The sequence below is a fragment of the Rhinopithecus roxellana genome, chromosome 20 (assembly GCF_007565055.1).
Source record: "Rhinopithecus roxellana isolate Shanxi Qingling chromosome 20, ASM756505v1, whole genome shotgun sequence".
In the NCBI taxonomy this organism is placed as follows: Eukaryota; Metazoa; Chordata; class Mammalia; order Primates; family Cercopithecidae; genus Rhinopithecus; species Rhinopithecus roxellana.
In genome coordinates, this window is record NC_044568.1 from 10,904,404 (window position 1) to 10,918,306 (window position 13,903).

Genomic DNA, 13,903 nt, shown 5'->3' on the forward strand with positions numbered 1-13,903 from the left:
TGTAGCCAGGTAGAGTTCCGTTTCCATTTCCGCCTATTGGCGAGAGGAAGGCAATGGGAAACCCCCAATTCAAAATACCTGGAGACTCCCCTTTAGGGTGTCTTCTAGAAAACCTCAAAACTTTGCAATTAGAACAAGATCTCAGGCGAGAGCGACTGGTGTTCCTCTCCACTGTGGCGTGGCCACAATATAAATTAGACAATCAGTCTCCATGGCCGCCTGAGGGCACTCTAGACCGTAACATTTTAACTGACCTCAGTAGTTTTTGTCAATGCTTAGGCAAGTGGTCCGAAATTAATTATATACAAGGATTTTGGGCCTTGTGTTCTCGTCCGGACCTGTGTGGCCAGTGTTCCTTGGCTCAGGTCATGTTAGCTGGGGACGCAGGCCTAACAGGGTCCGAAAAAGAGGAGTCATCTTTCCTGTCTGAGTTGCCCGAAGACCTTACTTCCCCTCCCTCCCTTCCACTCCTGCCGTATACCCCACCTCCCCCTCCCGCTTTGGCCCCACCTCCTCTTTCGGCTCCACCTCCCCCTCCCGCTCTCGTGGTTGTCCCGCCTCCCTCCTCAGCCTCTCCCACCATTGTTGAGGCTACACTTCCCTCCGACCCCTCGGCACTTCTGCCTGGTCATCTTAGTTCGCCTATCTCTGCCCATACCCGCTCTAAAGATTGCCTAGCTGCCCCCGCTCCTACTCCCACCCTATCCAACCCCCTGCGGTCTTAGCACCCTTGCGTGAGGTGGCCGGAGCAGAGTGGGTAGTTGGAGTTCATGTTCCCTTTTCATTAGCAGATCTTTCAAAGATTGAAAGACGCCTAGGAGATTTTTCTGCCAACCCTACAATTTATACCAAAGAATTTAGATACCTTTGCCAGGCCTACGATTTAACCTGGCATGATCTCCAGGTTATTCTTACCTCTACTCTAAACCCTGAGGAGCAAGAGCGCATCCTGGTGGCCACCAGGCAGCATGCCAACCAATTACACTTAACAGACCCTGCCTTCCCACTAGGGGAACAAGCAGTCCCCTCTATAGACCCAGACTGGAACTATCAAGTAGGCCAGCCAGGCCGCTGAAGACGAGATATGATGACTCAATGTCTTCTGGCTGGTATGCAGGCGGCCTCAAATAAGGTAGTAAATTTCAATAAACTAAAAGAAATTATTCAAGGTCCAGATGAGAACCCGGCCACATTTTTAAACAAGCTAGCTGAGGCTTTAATTCAATACACTCGGTTAGACCCAGCTTCCCCAGCCGGGGCCAATATTCTAGCATCATATTTTATTTCACAATCGGCCTCAGATATTCGGAAAAAACTCCAAAAGGCAGAGGATGGACCTCAAACGCCTATTCAAGACCTAGTCAAGTCGGCCTTCAAGGTCTATAATTCAAGGGAGGAAATGGCTGAGGCCCAATGACAGACCCGCCTAAAGCAGAAGGTACAGCTCCAGACTCAAGCCTTAGTTGCTGCTTTGCAGCCTAGCTGTAACCCAAAACTGGAGAGCAAAATCCCCGGAGGCTCAAAGACAATAAAAGGGGCTTGCTATAAATGTAGTAACCCAGGGCATTGGGCTAATAGATGTCCCCAGAGTCCCCAACCGTCTGAGCCAGTGCAGCCATGCTACAAGTGCGGAGTAGCTGGACACTGGGCTAAAAAGTGTCCTAACCCTCATCTGCCAACAACTCCTTGTCCAGCATGCCATGAAGAAGGACACTGGAAGTCTGACTGCCCCACTCTGAAAACGGGCATGGCGCCTCAACGTGATGTCCCTTCTCAGGACCCTGGGAGCTCCTTCCAGCTTTTACATCTGGATGACAACTGAAGGTGCTGGGACTCGGGGACCCCCATCACCCTCGCCTAGCTGCGGGTAACTCTCCTGGTAGTGGGTAAGACAATTAAGTTTTTAATCGACAGCAGGGCTACCTACTCTGTTTTGCCGTCTTTCGAAGGGCCTAGCCTTCCCTCCAATATTTCTGTTGTAGGAGTCAATGGCTCCCCGTCCAGCCCTCGGAAAACCCCACCCCTTAATTGCTGCCTGGCCAACAATATTTTGCACACTCGTTCCTCATTATCCCCTCATGCCCCACTCCCCTACTGGGCCGAGATGTTTTAAGTCAACTGAAAGCCTGTATCTCCATCCCTACTAGCGCCCCCCACCCTACCTGCCATCTGCTTCTAGTATTGACTAACTCAAATGACTCCAACAATCCTACTAACCCTTTCCCCGATTTCCCCCTTCCTATCGACCCCCAAGTGTGGGACACCTCCACTCATGTCGTGGCGGACCATCATCCACCAATACTTATAAAACTTAAGAAACCATCTCAGTTTCCAACCCGCCCACAGTTCTCTCTCTCTCCACAGCACTTACGAGGACTAAAACCAATCATTACTAGGTTACTCAGCCAACACATCCTCATCCCCATTCATTCTCCCTGTAACACCCCAATCCTACCTGTAAATAAGGCAGATGGAACTTATCGTTTAGTGCAGGATCTTCGTCTTATCAACGAAGCTGTTTGTCCCACCCATCCGGTAGTTCCCAACCCCATACCCTTCTTTCTCTCATTCCACCTAATACAACACACTTTACTGTACTGGATCTAAAAGATGCATTTTTCACTATTCCCCTGCACCCAGATTGTCAGTTTCTTTTTGCTTTTACATGGGAAGACCGAGACACCCATACCTCCACCCAACTGACATGGACAGTGCTTCCCCAAGGGTTCCGAGACAGCCCCCATTTCTTTGGGCAGGCCCTAGCAAAAGACTTAGCCTCCTGTCCTCTTACCAATAGTAAAATTCTCCAATATGTAGATGACCTTTTACTCTGTAGTCCCACGGGACAGGACTCTCTTTTAGACACTGCGATCCTCCTTAATCATCTAGGATCCAAAGGTTACTGAATATCCAAACACAAAGCTCAACTCGCACAACAATGTGTCATATATTTAGGTATTGAGATCACTCCTACGATGCGCTCACTTACTACACACCGCTTAACTCTAATACAAAATCTTTCTCCTCCTCAAGACGCTAAGGAAATTCAATCCTTCCTAGGCCTAGTAGGATTTTTCAGACACTGGATTCCTAATTTCGGAATCTTGGCTAAGCCTCTATATGCAGCTGTCAAGGAGACTCCCCAAGGACCTTTGTCTAAACCAAAGTTAATCTATATCACCTGAAAAACTGCCTTCTCTCACATCCGACTCTCTCACTCCCAGACTTCCAGCACCCCTTCCAGCTTTTCACAGATGAAAGACAAAAAGTTGCAGTGGGTCTTTTAGCCCAATCTATAGGCGCCACCTACCGCCCCGTGGCATATCTATCTAAACAATTAGACCCCACTGTACAAGGGTGGCAGCCCTGTCTTCGGGCCCTGGCAGCAGCAGCCTGTCTAACCCAAGAAGCAAAGAAACTCATTAGGGGTGGTAACCTAACAGTCTTCTCTACTCACTGCCTTCAAGATCTTATTGCCCACAGAAGTATTAGCCATCTAACCCCATCCAGACTCCAACTCTTTCACCTTCTATTCATAGAGGACTCCACCATTGCCCTAGGAGTCTGTTCCTCTCTGAATCCAGCAACCCTACTTCCTGACCCTCTCAAGCAACCTAGTACTGAACACTCCTGTCCAGAACTTTTAGAGGCCCAACCACCTAGTCACTTACATTTACATGACCAGCCATTGGAAGGCTCACAGTTAACCCTATTTGTAGATGGCAGTTCTTTTATAAATTCTCTAGGAAACAGACAGGCAGGATACGTGGTAGTTACATCTTCTGCTGTCCTAGAAGCTAAGCCTTTACCACAAGGAATAACATCTCAGCAGGCAGAACTTATCGCACTAACTAGGGCTCTCCTCCTATCCAGAGGAAAAACAGTAAACATATACACAGACTCCAAGTATGCCTTCTTGATTGCACACACCCACTCTGTCATCTGGAAAGAGAGAGGGTTCCTAACCACCAGTGGTAACCCTATAGTCAACAAAAAACAGATACTCAAACTGCTAGACGCTTTATCAGCACCTTCCAGAGCAGCCATCATACACTGTAAAGGTCATCAGACTCCATCTAACTCGGTGGCGGCTGGCAATAACTTTGCTGACACCACTGCCAAGTCGGTAGCCGGATTCTCCACTCCCACGCTTCCCTCTATTTGTTTTCTCTCTCCTCAATATACCCTTACTTATACCCAAGAGGAAAAGACCAAACTATTACAAGATCCAACAGCCAAACTAGCCGCAGACAATTGGATTTACCTCAATAATAAATTAGTTATTCCTGAAACTCAACTCCACACCATTCTAAAAGACATACATAATTCCCTACACATAGGACCCAAAGCTTTCTATAACCTCCTAAGCCCCCTCATTCACTGCCCCACACTCATGAAACACCTAATTATGATCAACTGACAGTGTTCCACATGTCTCAAGTCAAACCCTCAAGGCGCATTGCACAACCCCCATCCGAGCCATCAACTCAGAGGGCACCAACCAGGCGAAGATTGGCAAATTGACTTTACCCACATGCCAAGGCATAAAAAATTCATATATCTCTTAACCCTCGTTGATACTTTTTCAGGATAGATAGAAGCCTATCCTACTACAGGAGAAACTGCCAATATAGTTGCCTCCATACTCACTGAACACATTATTCCTAGGTTTGGCCTCCCGCTCACTCTTCAGTCTGAAAATGGCCCAGCATTCATCTCCAAGGTAGTCCAACAGGTGGCAGCCCTCCTACACATCACCTGGAAACTCCACATCCCTTATAGACCTCAGTCTTCTGGTAAAGTAGAGAAGGCCAACGGGCTCATTAAGCAGCAACTCACCAAACTCTCCCTTACGACTCGACAATCGTGGGTAACTCTCCTTCCCCTGGCCCTAACCCGGCTGCGAGCAGCCCCACGGAGTCCAACAGGCCTCAGTCCGTTTGAATTAGTTTACGGCCGGCCCCTCACCCTCCAGCAGTTACCCACCCTTTCTTCCCCACTGGCAACTTATCTCCCATACCTCACCCTCTTGAGACAACTCCTGAGACAACATGCAGAACTAGCACACCCCTCTCCAACAGACACCTATAGCCCACATCTCTCTCTCAGCCCAGGAGACCAAGTATACTTAAAAGATATCCAAGCCAAAGATCTTCAGCCTAGGTGGAAAGGCCCCTATACTGTCCTCCTATCCACATACACAGCAGCCTTCCCCTAGTCATCGGAGTCTCCCTGGCTGCCTCCTTAGTGGCGTCAGGGCTTGGAACTGGGGCACTTGCCCACTCGGTACAGTCTACCCAATCTCTAGCAGCTCAAATCCGAGAGGCCATAGAGGCTTCAGCTGAAAGCCTGGCCTCTCTGCAGCGTCAAATTGCCTCAGTGGCCCGGTAGCAGCACAAAATAGGCGAGCATTAGATTTACTTACTGCCAAAAAAGGAGGAACATGTCTCTTCTTAGGAGAAGAATGCTGCTATTACGTAAACGAGTCAGGCCTAGTGGACACTAACATCCAAACCCTAAACAGGATTAATGCAGAACTAAAAACCTACAATACCCCCTTCACCCCCGGACCACCGGTATGGCTGCTGCCCATAATACAGCAGATGCTCCCATTCCTAATTCCCATACTAATCCTCTGTTTTGTCTTATGTCTCGCTCCTGTTTTAATCAAATTTCTCCGAGCCAAAGTTCAAGAGATCACGCGCGTCACCTTCAACCAGATGCTTCTTCATCTGTACGTCCAAATACCAACCATAGACCCCAACCTTAACGACGTCCCTTAACAGCAGGAAGTAGCCAGACAGATCACGCCGCCCCTTATCACTATTATCAATAAAAGGTTGGACTGTTTGGACAAACGGAGGCAAGATGGTGCAGTTCTGGGTTCTTCACCGTCAATTTTCCCACGCCCGGGAAAGACATGGGTCAACTGCGCAGGCACAACCCGACCTCCGATGGAGAAGAACCGGAACCCGCCTAGCCACGCCTACCGCCCCGCCCCTGACCCACCTATGTCCCGCCCACTGCCCTCCCACTCCCGGGCCCAGGACATAAAAGCCGCTCCCGGCGGGCGCGCGGTGCGAACTTCCTCGGCCCCTCCTCGCACGCGGGACCCAGGAACCTCACCCGAGAGCGCCGGAGCAAACTTCCTCGGCTCCTCCTCCTGCGTGGGACCCAGGAACCTCATCCGAGAACGCCGGAGCGAACTTCCTCGGCCCCTCCTCCTGCGCGGGACCCAGGAACCTCACCCGAGAGTGCCGGAGCGAACTTCCTCGGCCCCTCCTCCTGCGCGGGACCCAGGAACCTCGTCCGAGAATGCCAGAGCGAACTTCCTTGGCCCCTGTTCCTGTGCGGACCTAGGAACCTCGCCCGAGAATGCCGGAGCGACTTTGTCGGCCTCCATCGCTGGAGGCCGGTGAACCTCGCCCCTCCCTCACATTGGCTTGTAAATAAAGTTTTTTTTTGCCTTGCCTACTTGCCTTTTCTCTGGCATTTGCTCTGGGGGTCGCATTAAAGCAAATCAGCAAGCATTTAGTGTTATAAACTTTCCTCTTAACACCACTTCAGGTGTGTCCCAGTTTTCATTTGTTTCAAATAATTTCTTGATTTCTGTTTTAATTTCATTCTTTACGGAAAAGTCATTCAGGAGCAGGTAATTTTCATTTAATTGTATGGTTTTGAGATTCTTGGTATTGATTTCTATTTTATTGCACCGTGGTTGGTATGATTTGGGGTTTGTTGAACTCATTGAGAATTGTTTTATGGGCAAGGGTGTGATCAGTCTTTGAGTATGTGCTACGTGCTGATGAGAATAATGTATATTCTGTTGTTGTTGCTGGATGGAGTGTTCTGTAGAGGTCTATTAGGTCCATTTGGTCAAGTTTCAAGTCTAGATTCTGAATATCTTTGTTAGTTTTCTGCCTTGATGATATTTCTAACACTGTCTGTGAGGTACTGAAGTCTTATAATTATTGTGTGATTATTTAAGTCTCTTCATATATCTCTAAGAACTTGTTTTATGAATCTGGGTTTTCCAGTGTTGGATGTGTGTATATTTAAGATAGTTAAGTCTTCTTGTTTAACTTAATGCTTTATCATTATGCAATGTCTCTGTCTTTTTTGTTGTTGTTGTTGTTGGTTTAAAGTCTGTTTTGTTTGAAATAAGACTAGCAGCCCCTGCTCTCTTTTGTTTTCTGTTTGCTTGACAGATCTCTCTCCATCCCTTTACTTTGAGCCCATGGGTATCACTGCATGTGAGATAGGTCTCTTGAAGACAGCATAGAGTTGAGTCTTGCTTTTTTATTCAACTTGCCACTCTGTGCCTTTTGAGTGAGGCATTTAGTCCATCTATGTTCAGGTTTGATATTGATATGTGAGAATTTGAACCTGTCATCATATTGTTAGATGGTTGTTTTATAGACTTGATTGTATAGTTGCTTTATAGCGTCAGTGGACTATGTACTTAAGTGTGCTTTTGTACTGGCAGTAAGAGTCTCTAAATTTCATATTTAGCATTCCTTTAAGAATCTGTTTTTAGGCCGGGCGTGGTAGCTAACGCCTGTAATCCTAGCACTTTGGGAGGCCCAGGAGGGCAGATCATGAGGTCAGGAGATTGAGACCATCCTGGCTAACTTGGTGAAACCCCGTCTCTACTGAAAATACAAAAAAAATTAGCCTGGTGTGGTGGCAGGCACCTGTAGTCCCAGCTACTCAGGAGGCTGAGGCAGGAGAATGGTGTGAACCTGGGAGGCAGAGCTTGCCGTGAGCCAAGATCGCGCCTCTGCACTCCAGCCTGGGTGACAGAGAGAGACTCCATCTCAAAAAAAAAAAAAAAAAAGTGTTTTCAAAAATTTTTTTCTGTAGCTTTTGGAGTACAAGTGGTTTTTGTTTACATGAATGAACTATATAGTGTGGTGAATTCTGAGATTTTAGTGCACCAATCACCCAAGTAGTATACATTATACCCAAGGTGTAGGTTTTTTCCCACACTCCTTTGCCATCCTGCCCCTTGTAAGTCTCTAAAGTCTATTATATCACTCTGTATGCCTTTGTGTATACATAGCTTAGCTCCCACTTATAAGTAAACATATTTGGTATTTGGTTTTCTACTCCTGAGTTCCTTCACTTAGAAGGATGGGCTCTAACTCCATCCAAGTTGCTGCAAAAGACATTATTTTGTTCCTTTTCAGTGATGAGTAGTATCCTATGGTGTATATACACAACATTTTCTTGATCCAGTCATGGTCAATGGACACTTAGGTTGGTTCCATATCTTTGTGATTGTGAATTATGCAATAAACATGCATGTGCAAGTGTCTTTTTGATATGACTTCACTTTCTATGGGTAGATACCCATCATGGATTGCTGGATCAAATAGTAGATCTGTATTTAGTTCTTTAAGGAATTCCCATACTGTTTTCCGTAGAGGTTGTACTAATTTACATTCTTAGCAGCATATAAGTGTATAAGCATTTCCTTTCACCACATCCATGCCAACAGCTACTTCTTTTTGTTTTACTTTTTAATAATGGCTATTCTTGTAGGAGTAAAGTGGTATCTTTTGTGGTTTTAATTTGCATTTCTATGGTGATTAGTGATATTGAGCATTTTTTCATATGATTTTTGGCCATTTATATATCTTCTTTTGAGAAATGTCTATTCATGTCATTTGCCTACTTTTTGATGGAATTATGTGGTTTGTTTCCTTGCTGATTTGTTTGAATTCCTTGTAAGTCCTGGATACTAGTCCTTTGTTGGATGCATGGTTTGCAAATATTTTCTGTCATTTTGTGGGTTGTCTGTTTACTCTGGTGATTATTTCTTTTGCTGTGCAGAAGCTTTTTAATTTAATCAGGTTCCATTTGTTTATTTTAATTTTTCTTGCATTTGTTTTTGGAGCTGCAGTGGACTGGCAACAACATTGTGATGGTGGTGCTGGTGATAGCACTTTGGCAAGATGGCAGTGAGCATCTGGGTCCCCATGTGCATGTGCACCAGTAGCAGTGGGTAGTGGCAGGTCCTGCATGCACATGCATGGCAGCAAAACAGCAGGGAGAGGCTGTGGGTGAGTGTGTGTCAGCTAAGCAGTTGAAAGACAAGTGTGTGCCTATCGGGGAGGGCTGTGGGTGAGTGTATGCTGCTGGAGACCTGCCTGCAGAAGTTCTGTGACTATTAGGCAGGGTCTGCTGGTGAAAGATCTATGGTGGTGGCTGCTGGCAAGCACCTTGGCTAGGCCACCAAGGCTGCACTACAAGCAGGTGCAGCAAGGCTGGGACCCTGGGATAGGCAGACAGGCTCATGCTTGGATCAGACTGGCCCCATCCTGTGGGCAAGATAGGCTGCCACCAGAGGCTAAAGCCACCTAGAAGACCATGGTGAGCCTTGGGTGAAGGGCACCCCTGGCTTTGCTCCACTGCAGCCATTCCTGCACCAAATCCTCTGGGCTCCATGCAGGCTGGAGTTCTGTATCTGCCAACTCACGGGGACGTTCTCTCTACCAATTCAAATGTCCAAGGGGTCATGGGGTTTCCTGTAGCTAGGATTCTTGAGGTTCATGGTGAGAGTGGGCCACTCCATGTTTATTTAACTCACTCCTTTTCCAGGAGCTGCTCAGGGCCAGGAATGAGTCCTGGTGCTTGACAACCCTGTGCAGGGTTCCCAGCTTTCTCGCTTTTCAGCCCATGGTCTGCATCCTCCCTTCATCCACATTCAATGCCTTATTTCTAAAAATCTGTTTAGAGTGTGCCAATCTACTTGATGGTCTCATTTCTCTCAGTGGAGAAGCTCTTCCTGGCTGTGTCTAGCTGGCCATCTTGGCTCTCCCTGCAACCCTTTAATCCATTTTAAGTTGAATTTTGTGTATAGTGTAAGAGATGGTTCCAATTTTATGTTTTTTTGTTTTTGTTTTTTTTTTTGCTGGTGGATTTTCCATTTTCCCACCATATATTGATGAGTTTATTTCTTTCCCGTTGTGAAAATTAGTTGGCTGTATATGCAGGCATATATTTCTGGACTCTCTCATGGTTCTCTCATCGAACTATGTGTTTATATGCCATTATCATGCTGTTTTGATGATTACACTTTGTAATATAGTTTAAAACCAGAAAGTTTGATGCCTCTAGCATTTTCCTTCTTGCTTAAGATTGTGTTATCTATTTGGGGTCTTTTGTGGTTCCATACTAAATTTAGATTTTCTTCTATTTCTATGAAACATGCTATTGGTATCTTGATAGATATTGTTTTGAATCTGCAGATCACATTTGGCAGTATGAACATTTTAACAATATTGATTCTTCTGATCCATAAACCTGGGGCATTTTTCCATTTAAAAAATTTCTTCCATAACTGCTTTCATCAATATTTTATAGTTTTCAGTGTACAAATAGTTCACCTCCTTGGTTTGATTAATTTTTTCCTTTTTGATACTATGGTAAATAAAATTGTTTTCTTGATTTCTTTTTCAGAGTTCATTATTAGCATATAGAAGCACAACTGATTTTTTAGGTTGATTGTCCTCCAATGTCACTGCCTTAGTTTATTGGTTCTAACAATTTGGGGGTACAATAATGAGCACACTTGACTCTGGTTACACATTAATTCATCAGTTCTATTACCATGTCATAGTGCCTAAAAATGTAACCTGTTTTATTTCTGACCTCATAAAGTCAATGAAATTTTATAGGCCTGATATTTTTCCATGTAAAATATTTTTGTCTGGTATCTGATAAAGTGTGTTTTTTTGCTCACTGTTCAAAAATGCTACTCATTTATCTCTATGCCTAGTCAAACTTTCTGATAAAGTTATTCAGTATTTTTTATGTTCAATTAGTTGTCTTAAACCAAAACAGTGAATTTTTATGATGGTTTTTATTTCACCCCATACGATAGAAAATGCCAATTTGTCATTGCCAATGAATCTTTGGGTTTCTCATTTTTAACTCTTAAGTAATGTCTATAAATGTATAATTAGTCAGAGTCATGATGAGCATTTTTTCATGTGTCTGTTGGCTGTATGAATATCTTCTTTTGAGAAATGTCTGTTCATATCCTTTCCCCACTTTTTGATGGGGTTGTTTGTTTTTTTCTCGTATATTTGTTTGAGTTCTTTGTAGATTCTGGATATTAGCCCTTTGTCAGATGAGTAGGTTGCAAAAATTTTCTCCCATTCTGTAGAAATGCAAATCAAAACCACAATGAGATACCATCTCACACCAGTTAGAATGGCAATCATTAAGAAGTCAGGAAACAACAGGTGTTGGAGAGATGTGGAGAAATAGGAACACTTTTACACTGTTGGTGGGATTGTAAACTAGTTCAACCATTATGGAAAACAGTATGGCAATTCCTCAAGGATCTAGAACTAGATGTACCATATGACCCAGCCATCCCACTACTGGGTATATACCCAAAGGATTATAAATTATTCTACTACAAAGACACATGTACACGTATGTTTATTGCAGCACTATTCACAGTAGCAAAGACTTGGAATCAACCCAAATGTCCATCAGTGACAGACTGGATTAAGAAAATGTGGCACATATACACCATGGAATACTATGCAGCCATAAAAAAGGATGAGTTTGCGTCCTTTGTAGGGACATGGATGCAGTTGGAAACCATCATTCTTAGCAAACTATCACAAGAAGAGAAAACCAAACACCGCATGTTCTCACTCATAGGTGGGAACTGAACAATGAGATCACTTGGACTCGGGAAGGGGAACATCACGCACTGGGGCCTATCATGGGGAGGGGGGAGGGGAGAGGAGGGAGGGATTGCATTGGGGAGTTATACATGATATAAATGATGAATTGATGGGTGCTGACGAGTTGATGGGTGCAGCACACCAACATGGCATAAGTATACATATGTAACAAACCTGCACGTTATGCACATGTACCCTAGAACTTAAAGTATAATAATAAAAAAAAAAATAATTAGTCAGAGTCTTGCCTAAAGTATTGTATGTGCTAAGTAAGTACTAACCAATCTGATTCATCAAATTATCTTTTCACGTGCTTCTTCAAATACAAGATATTTTATATTTGTTCTTATTAAAAGTATTTTTCCACCTTATCTAAATATTGATTAAAATTAGTTATTCTCAGCTTGTCTTCTTAATAAAAGCCAAACTAAATGGAAGTTTCACTAATTTCCTTATATTCAGAGGCTCATTTGCCTCACAATATAAAGATTATTATTAAGGATAACAATTATATTCATAGTCTGTATCCTACAATAGAAGAATATTTGAGTCATTCGTTAATTGGGTTAAGGCCTCATTCTATATTATCATCTCATATTAACTAACTATTGAATCCATTACATATGAAAAAGTATAAATGGGAAATTAATATTTTGGTAGGTACAAATTATAAAAGCAAACATAAAAAATATAAAAGAATATAGGCAAGATGGCCAAATAGGAACAGCTCCAGTCTCCAACTCCCAGCACGAGTGACACAGAAGAACGGTGATTTCTGCATTTTCAACTGAGGTACTGGGGTCATCTCACTAGGGAGTACCAGACAATCGGTGCTGGTCAGCTGCTGCAGCCCGACCAGCGAGAGCTAAAGCAGGGCAAGGCATCGCCTCACCTGGGAAGCGCAAGGGGGAAGGGAGTCCCTTTTCCTAGCCAGGGGAACTGAGACACACAACACCTGGAAAATCGGGTGATTCCCACCCCAATACTGCGCTTTGAGCAAACGGGCACACCAGGAGATTGTATCCCACACCTGGCCGGGAGGGTCCCACGGCCACGGAGCCTCCCTCATTGCTAGCACAGCAGACTGCGATCTAACCGCAAGGCAGCAGCGAGGCTGGGGGAGGGGCGCCCGCCATTGCTGAGGCTTAAGTAGGTAAACAAAGCCGCTGGGAAGTTCGAACTGAATGGAGCTCACAGCAGCTCAAGGAAACCTGCCTGTCACTGTAGACTCCACCTCTGGGGACAGGGCACAGCTAAACAACAACAACAACAAAAGCAGCAGGAACCTCTGCAGACGCAAACGACTCTGTCTGACAGCTTTGAAGAGAGCAGTGGATCTCCCAACACGGAGGTTGAGATCTGAGAAGGGACAGACTGCTTGCTCAAGTGGGTCCCTGACCCTTGAGTAGCCTAACTGGGAGACATCCCCCACTAGGGGCAGTCTGACACCCCACAACTCACAGGGTGGAGTACACCCCTGAGAGGAAGCTTCCAAAGTAAGAATCAGACAGGTACACTCGCTATTCAGCAATATTCTATCTTCTGCAACCTCTGCTGCTGATACCCAGGCAAACAGAGTCTGGAGTGGACCTCAAGCAATCTCCAACAGACCTGCAGCTGAGGGTCCTGACTGCTAGAAGGAAAACTATCAAACAGGAAGGACACATATACCAAAACCCCATCAGTATGTCACCATCATCAAAGACCAGAGACAGATAAAACCACAAAGATGGGGAAAAAGCAGGGCAGAAAAGCTGGAAATTCAAAAAATAAGAGCGCATCTCCCCCTGCAAAGGAGCGCAGCTCATCACCAGCAACGGATCAAAGCTGGTCAGAGAATGACCTTGACGAGATGAGAGAAGAAGGCTTCAGTCCATCAAACTTCTCAGAGCTAAAGGAGGAATTACGTACCCAGCGCAAAGAAACTAAAAATATTGAAAAAAGAGTGGAAGAATTAACAGCTAGAATAATTAATGCAGAGAAGGTCATAAACGAAATGACAGAGATGAAAACCATGACACGAGAAATACATGACAAATGCACAAGCTTCAGTAACCGACTCGATCAACTGGAAGAAAGAGTATCAGCAATTGAGGATCAAATGAATGAAATGAAGCGAGAAGAGAAACCAAAAGAAAAAAGAAGAAAAAGAAATGAACAAAGCCTGCAAGAAGTATGGGATTATATAAAAAGAC